General features: G+C 36.9%; 1 long non-coding RNA gene across 2 annotated transcripts; it reads left to right on the forward strand.

Moving 5' to 3' along the window:
- The first annotated feature begins 731 nt into the window (after positions 1 to 731).
- Positions 732 to 9,261, forward strand: LOC141560934 (uncharacterized). Of its 2 annotated transcripts, none has more exons than XR_012487906.1 (4): positions 732 to 1,248; positions 1,452 to 1,646; positions 2,756 to 2,875; positions 9,149 to 9,261. It is a non-coding gene; the product is annotated as an uncharacterized LOC141560934 (long non-coding RNA). The 2 variants fall into 2 exon arrangements; XR_012487905.1 differs by having other exon boundaries at positions 736 to 1,248; positions 1,452 to 1,576.
- Positions 9,262 to 10,843: the final 1,582 nt, after the last annotated feature.

The raw sequence follows: 10,843 nt of genomic DNA on the forward strand, positions 1-10,843 counted from the left end.
CTGCTTTTCAGCCAAACCCTAGGCTCCATCCCAAGAGCAATATGTGGGCTTAGCTCCCCTTCCCGCTGGCTGCTTCTACTCATGTCCCCAGTTTCTGGTCCCTGTGACTTTTGTGACCATATCATTCATCTGGTAGCCCACCTCATCCATCTTCCTTAGACTACTCAATCAGCAAAGCACAACTAAAGAAGGAGCAAACATATATTACATACTTACTAGGGGTCATATATTACACTAGACCCTGGAGAAATAAAGATTAAAAACAAAATGGTCTTGCCCTCAACGGTTATATTCTATTGCGGAAAATGATGTCCACAAAAAGAACTAGGAAGAAAATCTATGCATAACCAAGACAATTGGATAAATATTTTACATACATTGGATTAAGCATATATTTTCACATATTTAACATGTAATTACCTGTCATCTAGGGGAAGAGGTGGAAGGAAGGAGGGGAAAAGTTGGAAGAGAAGGTTTTGCAAGGGTCAGTGTTAAAAACTTACCCCTTCATATGTTTTGTAAACAAAAAGCTTTCCTAAAACAAATTTTTAAAAGAAAAAACTCCACATACAGGCTGAGCACTATCCTCATCTGATGAGCATTTGCTTTGCTTACCTTCTCCATGGAGACCTCATTGTGTCATGCCCATTGTGACACGCCTGAGAACACCCAAGGTTTTCTGACTTAAAGGTGATATTCTCTCCCCAATAACCCAGCTGGATCCTGACAGCAAAGGGCAAAGGAAGTGTGAATAGAAGGATGGATGAGTGGACAAATAGACTAATAGACTGGATACATAGATAACTGGTGATAGATAGATGGGATAGAAAGGATAAACAAAAAAATCAAATGGATACACTTGATGCATAGTTAAATAGATAATGATGGGTAGATAAGTGAAAAGATAGATTTATAGTAGAAAAGTTTATAGGTAGAAAAGATATTTATAGGAAGAAAAGCGATTTATAGTTAGAAAAGAGGTTTATATGAAAAAAAAGCGATACATAAGTAGAAAAGAGATATATAGGTTAAAAAAAAGTGATTTAGAAGAAGAAAAGAGATTTATAAGTAGAAAAGAGGTTTATAGGCAGAAGAGAATGAATTCCTGCATTAAATTATACATAGATAATGAATGAGTCAATGGAGGGTTAGGTAAATCAGTAAATAAATTACTGGATAGAGAGATCCATTCAGGCCCTCATCAGCATGATACCAAGGGCTGCTGTCAAAGATTGAGACTGCCTTCACGTCAGTATTAAACTATTATATTTTATTCTTCAAGATTATAGAAGCTAAAATGGTTTCTTTCTATCTGGCTTGGGAAATTGTTGACTTCTCTTTCCTCCCCTCTTCCCCTGCCTCCCCCCAAAATTTTAATTTGTGGATGGTTATTCCAGTAGATCAATTGAACACATATCTTTCACTTATGCTATAACATTTTACCTTTGCAGGCATCCTATAAGCCACTGCTGAAGCAGAGGAGATACTGAACCAGTTGTGACCAGATGCTGGCGATATTCAACGCATCTTCAGGCCTTGGGATCTACTTCAAACGGGATTTAACATGTTCTTGAAGGTAAAGCATCTACATAGAGATAATCTACCTGCAGCTTCCCTCCTGCAGTCAGTGTTAATAGGAGATCAAGGTAGGACCAGGTTGCTGACTAGCCCTATATATACTAGAAGTACAAATAATCTGGGAAATAGAGAGCCTACATTTAAAACAAACAAACAAACAAAGGCAAATTCTTTTAGTTCGGAAACTATTTTCTTTTTCCTCATCCTATGCCTGTTTCCCAGAAAAAAAGATGACTTGCTCATATTAGAGGTTTCATAAATGCTTGTTGAATTCAATTACATATAGATGAAGACTTTTTCTAAAATTATTGGCAGCTGGCTGGTTCAGTGGATAACACTGTTGGACCTCCCTTGAATCAGCAAGTGATTTCAAACACCAGCTGTAGGACTCTGGGCAAGTCACTTAATCTGTGTTTGCCTCAATTTCCTCCTCTGTAAAATGGGAATGATACAATCATGTTTGCTCCACAGAGAATAAGCCTCTGAGAACTATTTGTTTTCAAGTAGAGTCACAGCATCGTGGATTTTGAGCTGGCAGGAATATTTCAGGGTTTCTGCTTCCATATTTTACAGAGAAAGTCACTGAGACTCAAGGAGGTTTAGTATAGATAATATATTGTTCAAGTGCATACAAGTTGTAAATGGCAGAGACAAGATTCAAACAGATCCTGTTTGATAGTATTATCATGCTACCTCTAAGTGTTCATTATATATGTGTGTATGTTTGTGCATATATGTGTGTGTATATTTCCATACTCCAATCTTCTAACCTATAGCTAAATATATTAACTCTTAAAAAAAAAAAAGAAGTGGTGGGATGGGGTAGGGAAAAGACACTTTAATAAAGTAACATTAAACAAGTGGTATTATGCTCTGCTGTTTATTTCTTACCTTCATGACTTTTTATTATCACTTTAAACTCCCTGAGCCTCAGTTTCCTCACATGTTAAATGAGAGACTTGAGCTCCATGACCACTAGGAAACTACATTTCCAGTTCTAAAATTGTGATTCCACAGCTGAAAATCTAGGAACATTGCCTCCTAATGTAAGATCTGTATTTGATCATTAATGAGTCACATATATTCTCTTGGATATTATATAGTTCATTTGTAGCAACATTAACCTGGCATTCTTGTCTGAGGGCTGACCCCGTCCTTGTTGTGGTGACTATTACAGGTGAGCCGCCGTCCTCCCGGTGACAATCCACTCCAGATCCTCTTTGTGGTTGGTGGGGTGACAATATCAGAAGCCAAAATGTTGAAATATCTCGTTTCTTCCCTGAAGCCTGGAACACAGGTACCGAACCCGAAATAACAGGACATGCGTCTCCCTGGCCCAAGGATGGGAGAGTCTGGCTGTTCCCACAAGACTTGTTCTGAGCCTTAGGGGTAGCTTCAGAAGAGATTATCTATAGAACTTGGGAGATGGTGAAGCACTGTGTAAATGTCAGATACTACTCTTACTACTACTATTATTATTCATACTCTTACCCCTATTATTATTACTACTACTTCTACTATTACTCCTCTTCCTACTCCTATTAATATTACTCCTACGATTACTACTATTACTCTTCCACCAACTACTACAATTACTCCCACTCTTATTACTGTTATTTTTCCTTCTAGATCTCTTCCTCCTGCTACTACTATTATCACTGATCCTATTCCTATTAATACTCCTCTTACTACCACTACTATTATTTCTACTACCACTTTTACTATTACTATTACTACTACAACTCCTACACCTACTACTAAGTGTAACTCCCATTCCTATTATTATTACTATTGCTGTTACTACTACTTCTACTACTATTATTCCTATTGCTACTATTATTAGTACTACTACCATTACTATTACTTTTATCATTACTACTCTTCCTACTACATTTATCACTACTATTATTCCTCCTCCTATTACTGTTACTACTCATACTACTCGTACTTCGTCTACTCCTCCATCTCCTACTAGTACCACTACTCCTTTCTCACTACTATTACTATAATTACTACTATTACTAAAACTACTACTACTACTACTACTACTACTACTACTACTACTACTACTACTACTACTATTGCTACTCTTACTTCTATTAGTATTATTACTCCTTCTAGGAGTACTGTTAAGTTTTCCTAGTGCCATGACTAATTTCTTGTCCTTCTAGGAGCAGACAACTTAACCATTACAACACCAGAAAAGGTGAAAGTGAGATGGTACAGCTGATAGAGGGCAGGGGCTTCAAGGCAGGAAGACTTAGAGTCTAATTTACCTTCCAAAACTTACTATATGTTTGAAATTAAATAAGTCATTTTACATCTGCCCCCAGTTTTCTGAATAGTGAAACGTTGTTTACAATAATCCCTATTGCCTAAGTTGTTGTGAGAGTCAAATGATATAATAATTTTAAAATAGTACAAATGCCAGCAAGTTATTATTATTTTTTATTGATTTTTAATTATAACATTTTTTGACAGTACATATGCATGGGTAATTTTTCTTTACAACATTATCCCTTCTACTCCTTTCTGTTCTGAATTATTCCCCTACTTCCCTCCATGCCCTCCAATAGAGGGCAGGCATTCCCATATATATTAAATATCTTATAGTATATTCTTGTTACAATATATATGTGCAGAACCAAATTTTATTGTTGTTGTTATTGCAAAGGAAGAATTGTATTCAGAAGGTAAAAATAAAATGTGAAGAAAAATAAACAAACAATCAAAAAAAAAAAAATGCTCATAGTTTACATATCCCAGTGTTCAGGTTCTGGGTGTAGCTGATTCTGTCCATCATTGCTGAATTGGAATTGGATTAGCTCTTCTCCATATTGAAGATACACACTTCCATTAGAATACATCCTCATACAGTATCATTGTTGAAGTGTATAAAGATCTCCTAGTTCTGCTCGTTTAACTCTGAATCAGTTGATGTAAGTCTCTCCAAGCCTCTCTGTTTTCCTCCTGTTAGTCATTTCTCAGAGAACAACAATATTCCATAACATTCTTATACCATAATTTACCCAACCATTCTCCAATTGATGGACATCCGTTCATTTTCCAGTTTCTAGCCACTACAAAAAGTGCTGCCACAAACATTTTGGCACATACAGGTCCTTTTCCCTTCTTTAGTATTTCCTTGGGATATAAGCCCAGTAGTAGCACTGCTGGGTCAATGGATTTGCAGATTTTGTTAACTTTTGGGGCATAATTCCAGATTGCTCTCCAGAATGGTTGGATTCTTTCACAACTCCACCAACAATGCATCATTTTCCCAATTTTCTCACAGCCCCTCCAGCATTCATCATTAATTTTTCCTGTCATCTTAATGAATGTGACAGGTGTGTAGTGGTATCTCACACTTGTGATTTGGAACTTGTGAGTGGAAATAGTTTTAATTTCATCATCTGAAAATTGTCTGTTCATATCTTTTCAAGATTTTTCAATTTGAGAATGGCTTGATTACTTATAAATTAGCGTCAATTCTCTTTATATCTTGGAGATGCGGCCTTTAGCAGAACCTTTAACTGTAAAAATGTTTTCCCAATTTGTTACTTTCCTTCTCATCTTGTTTGAATTAGTCTCCTCCCTTTGGGGAAACTTTTTAATTTGATGTAATCTAAATTTTCTATTTTGTGATCAATAATGGCCTCTTGGTTTCTTTTGGTCACATAATCCTTCCTCCTCCACAAGTCTGAGAGGTAAACAATCCTATGTTCCTCTAATTTATTTATGATCTTGTTCTTTATGCCTAAATCATGGACCCATTTTGATCTTATCTTAGTATATGGTGTTAAGTGTGGGTCCATACCTAGTTTCTGCCTCACTAATTTCCACTTTATTCAGCAGTGTTTGTAAAATAATGAATTCTTATGCCAAAAGTTAGGATCTTTGGGTTTGTCAAACACTAGATTGCTATTTTGATTCACTATCTTGCCCTGTGAAATTATCCTACTCCACTGAACAACTAGTCTATTTCTTAAAAGCAATACCAAATGGTTTTGGTGACTGTTGCTTTGAAATATAGTTCTAGATCAGGTACAGGTAGACAGCTAGACACCCTTCATTTTTTTTTCATTCCTTCCCTTGAAATTCTCGAACTTTTGTTTTTCCATATGAATTCTGTTGTTGTTTTTTCTAGGTCATTAAAATAGTTTCTGATTGGTGTAGCACTAAATAAATAGATTAATTTAGAGAGTATTGTCATCTTGATAATATTCGCTCTGCTTATCCAAGAGCACTGAATGTCTTTCCCATTATGTAAATCTGACTTTATTTTTGTGGCAAGTGTTTTGTAATTTTTCTCATATAATTCCTGACTATTCTTTGGTAGATGGATTCCCAAATATTTTATACTCTCAACATTTGTTTGGAAAGGGATTTCTCTTTGTATCTCCTGCTGATGGATTGTGTTGGTAATGTATAAAAATGCTACGGATTTAGGTGGATTTATTTTGTATCTTGAAACTTTGCTCAAGTTCTGAATTTATTCTAATAGCTTTTTAGCAGAGTCTTTGGGGTTCTCTAAGTATACCATCATGTCATCTGCAAAAAGTGATAGTTTGATTTCCAGTTTACCTACTCTAATTCCTTGAATCTCTCTGGGCTCTTATTGCCCAGGCTAGCATTTCTAATACAATATTGAATAGTAATGGTGATAGTGAGCAACCGTTGTTTCACTCCTTATCTTACTCAGGTTCCGGTGTATCACCATTACATAATGATGTTTACTGACAGTTTTAAATATATAATCATTATTTTAAGGAATAGTCCATTTATTGCTATACTCTCAAGCGTTTTTAGTAGGAATGGATGTTGTATTTTATGAAATGCTTTTTCTTCATCTATTGAGATGATCATATGGTGTCTGTTAATTTGGTTATTGATATAGTTGATTATACAAATAGTTTTCCTAATATTGAACCAGCCCTTCATTCCTGGTATAAATCCCACTTGGCCATAGTTTATTATCCTGGGGATGGTTTTCTGTAGTCTTTTTGATAATATTTTATTTAAAATTTTATCATCATTAGGGAGATTGGTCTATAATTTTGTTTCTCTGTTTTCAGCCTACCTGGTTTAGGTATCAGTACCATGTCTGTGTCATAAAAGGAATTTGGTAGGACTCCTTCAATCCCTATTTTTTCAAATAGTTTATACAGCATTGGAGTTAATTGTTCTTTAAATTTTTGGTAGAATTCACATGTAAATCCATCTGGTCCTGGGGATTATTTTTTCTTAGTAGTTGGTTAATAGCTTCTTCTATTGCTGTTTCTGAAATGGGACTATTTAGACTATTTACTTCTTCCTCTGTTAATCTGGGCAAGCTTATTTTTGAAGGTATTTTTCCATTTCTTTTAAGTTATCGAATTAATTGGCATAAAGTTGAGCAAAGTAGCTCCTAACTATTGTTCTAATTTCCTCTTCATTAGTGGTGAGTTCTCCCTTTTCATTTTTAATACTAACAATTTTTGTTTCAAATATAGACAACTACAGGCACACAGTAGTAGACAGAGTCTAAAGTCGAGTCCTGTCTTCTTTTTAACATCCTTTCTTTCTTAACTTTTTTGGATCATGGACTTTTTTGACAGTCTGGTGACTGCCTCTTCTAGGAATAGTCGTTTTTAAATGCTTAAAATAAAGGACCAGGATAACAAGGGAATCAGTCTTACTGAAATACAGTTTTAAAATATGTTTTTTTCTCAATAGTATTTTATTTTTTTCCAAATACAGATAAAGATAGTTTTCGACATTCATTATTACAATTCTTTTTGAAAATCAATCAGCCCCAGACCTACTCCCCTTCAATTCACTCTCCCTAAAAGGGAGACATCCTGGCCTGTTCTTAGCCCTTGATTTAAATTGGTTGGATTTATTCAGGGGACTCGGCTGCCTGACGATTGGAACACATCGTTTGATTTCATTGAAAAGGGTATTTACCCTACAATTTCTTAAAGCAAATGCTTTAATTTCTTAAATTTCTTAAATTTCTACAATTTCTTAAAGCAAATTCTCTTTAAAGTGAGCTTCAATCTCTTCCCCCAGTTGTTGCAACATTTGATTTGTTGGTGTATTAAGCAGATGTTGTTCTCAGGGCATGTTGCTTGTGACCTCTTCCAGACTTACTATCCTATGGATCTAACATGATAACCTTGGCATAAGATTGGACGTGTCTTATACAGACAACCCTGGCCTAATTAACAAAGGGATCCAAGATCTGCATTGTTCAAAGGGGAATTTTCCAAATTTTCCAAGACGAAAGGTACCTGATGAAGAAGTCCGGGGACTTAACCGTGGCCCTAGGCTCCATCCCAAGAGCAATATGTGGGCTTAGCTCCCTTTCCCGCTGGCTGCTTCTACTCATGTCCCTAGATTCTGGTCCCTGTGTCTGTTGTGACCGTACCATTCATTTGGTAGCCTACCTCATCCATCAGCCTTAGAATACTCCATCAGCAAAGCACAAATAAACAAGGACCAAACATATATTACAGACTTGCTATGTGTCATATGTTACACTACACCCTGGAGACATAAAGATAAAAACAAAATGGTCTTGCCCTCAAAGTTTATATATTATTGCAGAAAATGATGTCAACAAAAAGAAAGTAGGAAGAAAATATCTGCATAAGCAAGATAATTGCATAAATATTTTTATATACATTAGATTTATCATATATTTTCACATATTTAACATGTAATTACAGGTTATCTAGGGAAGGAGGTGGAAGGAAGGAGGGGGAATGTTGGAACAGGAGGTTTCACAAGGCTCAAAGTTGATAACTTGCCCCTTCATATGTTTTCTAAAATAAAAAGGTTTCCTAAAAATATTTTTAAAAGAAAACCTCCCCATAAAGCCTGGCACAATCCTCATCTGATGAGCAGTTTCCTTGCTTACCTTGGCCATGGAGACCTCATTGTGTGATGCTCATTGTGACACGCCGGAAAACACCCAAGCTTTTCTGACTTAAAGGTGATGATCTCGCCACAATAACCGAGTTGGATCCTGACAGAAAAGGGAGTAGTATGTGAATAGAAGAATGGATGAGTGGACAAATTAATAGGCTAGATACATAGATAACTGGTGATGGATGGATGGGATAGATAGGATACACAAATAGATTGAATAGATACACTTGATGCATAGTTAAAAAGATAATGATGGATAGATAAGTGAAAAGATAGATTTGTAGTAGAAATGTTTATAGGTAGAAAGTGAGTTATAGGAAGAAAAGTGATATATAGGTAGCAAAGAGCTTTACAGCAAGAAAAGCGATTTATAGGTAGAAAAGAGATTTATAGGAATAAAAGCAATTTATAGGTAGAAAAGAGATTTATAATAATTAAAGGGATTTATATTAGAAAAGAGATTTTCAGATAAAAAAAAGGATTTATAAGTAGAAAAGAGATATATAGGTAGAAAAGAGATTTATAGGCAGAAGAGAATGAATAGCTGGATTAAAATATACATACACCCCCCCCAAATATTGCAGTTTGTGGATGGTTTTTCCAGTATATCAAATGGACACATATCTTTCACTTATGCTGTAACATTTTACCTTTTCAGGCAACCTATAAGCCAATACTGAAGCAAAGGAGATATTGAACCCAGAGTGACCAGATTCTGGAGATATTCAACACATGTTTTTGGGCCTCGGTGATCTACTTCAAACGGGATTTAGATTGTAGTTGGGGAGTTTTGATCTATACTTTGGAGTTTATTGTACTGGTGGGGGGGAAGGGGAGAGATGATGTTGCTGAGTTTGATGGGGTTTAAAAAAAAAAATTTCTGTTTCCAAAAGTGTCAAGTTGTCATTCTTTCAGCTCCCACATGATTAGTGATATTTCCCAGTTTCTTCTGTGCTATCTGGTGATTAGATTTGCCAGCTCGTTAATCTAAAGAAATACTTGTTGGCAAACTTATTGGGTAAATTACATTTTTCCCTTATTTGCAGCTAGCCATACTGCTGATGGGTAAAGCTGGCTATCCTATGTGGGTTTGGGAATAAGAGAGGGAGGCAGATTTGTTCTTCTTTGAGATTGTGAAACAACTGTAACCAGGACCTTTGCCATCAGAGGCTGGGGACCGTCTGAAAGTCTGGGAGCAAAGAGCTATTGGGGGTTAACAAGCAGCAGGGCTGTTGTGTTGTAGCCAGAGAAGTCCCAGAGGAGCTAGGAACTGGCCCTGCTGAAGTCTTTTGGATCTTCCTGGAGGAGCAGAGCAGCCATTCCACACCTGGAGGGCAATTCAGAATGACAAGGGACTGACTGGCTTAGAGATTTGCATCCAGGTGCTTCTCCTCAGCTCCAGGGGAAGGCTGAGCCAGAAAATAATTGGTGTCCCCACAGGCTTGTGCTAGAGCTCCCCATTCCCACTTTGAAGTTTCTTCTGCCTGACTTGTGCTCATTATACTCCATATGACTGAAATGTAAAGCTTCTGTTACTGAAAATCTAAACTTTCTTCAGAAGGTGGGAACCTAAATCCCCTGGATGAAGAAGGGGGATAGGAAGAGTGCTAGAAAAGCAAATGGGTGCTCTGGAACCGGCAAGATTGGAGATGGGAAAACCCCTTCTGATTTGATTCCATAGATAGTGGCAAATCTCAGGTTAGCCACAAAAGATGTTTGCACTGAATGATAAAGCTGGAACAATACCTCTTGTGAATTGATGTACAGGCCCTGGCAAAGAAATACCAAACTAACACCCAAGCAGAATGCAGCCTTAATTGGCTGAAGGGCCCCAGAAGGCCCTGGACAAGCCCGTCAAGCCAGCTTCCAGAGCTAGTGCTTAGTTTGGCCTTGGGAATCCTCCCAGGGGGTGAAAGAGAAGGTCTGGATTGCTCTCTGACAGCACCTTCTCATCCTCCATCTTGGGCTATCCACTTCTGGGCTTGGGCTTGGAGGGTCTCATCTACAGAAAACCACCTCCTTGAGGGCAAGAACTGTTGGAGTTTTTCCATGGTAGCTCTGCCATTTTTCCACTTCGAATAACTTCCAATTTACCAATATTTCGCATTTATTAAACTCCTATGTACCAAGCACTGTGCTAAGCACTATACATATATTCTCTCATCAACAACGCTGGGAGGTAGGTGCTATTATCCACACTCTCAGTTAAAGAAACTGAGGCAACAGGTCAGCAAAATAGAGGCTAGATTGAAATAGATCTTGTCTTGTACAGACAACCCTGGCCTAATTAACAAGGGGATTCTAGATCTGCAGCGCTCAACGGGGTGTTTTCCAAATTCTATATGATGAAAGG

Source organism: Sminthopsis crassicaudata, chromosome 3, assembly GCF_048593235.1.
Source record: "Sminthopsis crassicaudata isolate SCR6 chromosome 3, ASM4859323v1, whole genome shotgun sequence".
Classification (NCBI taxonomy): domain Eukaryota; kingdom Metazoa; phylum Chordata; class Mammalia; order Dasyuromorphia; family Dasyuridae; genus Sminthopsis; species Sminthopsis crassicaudata.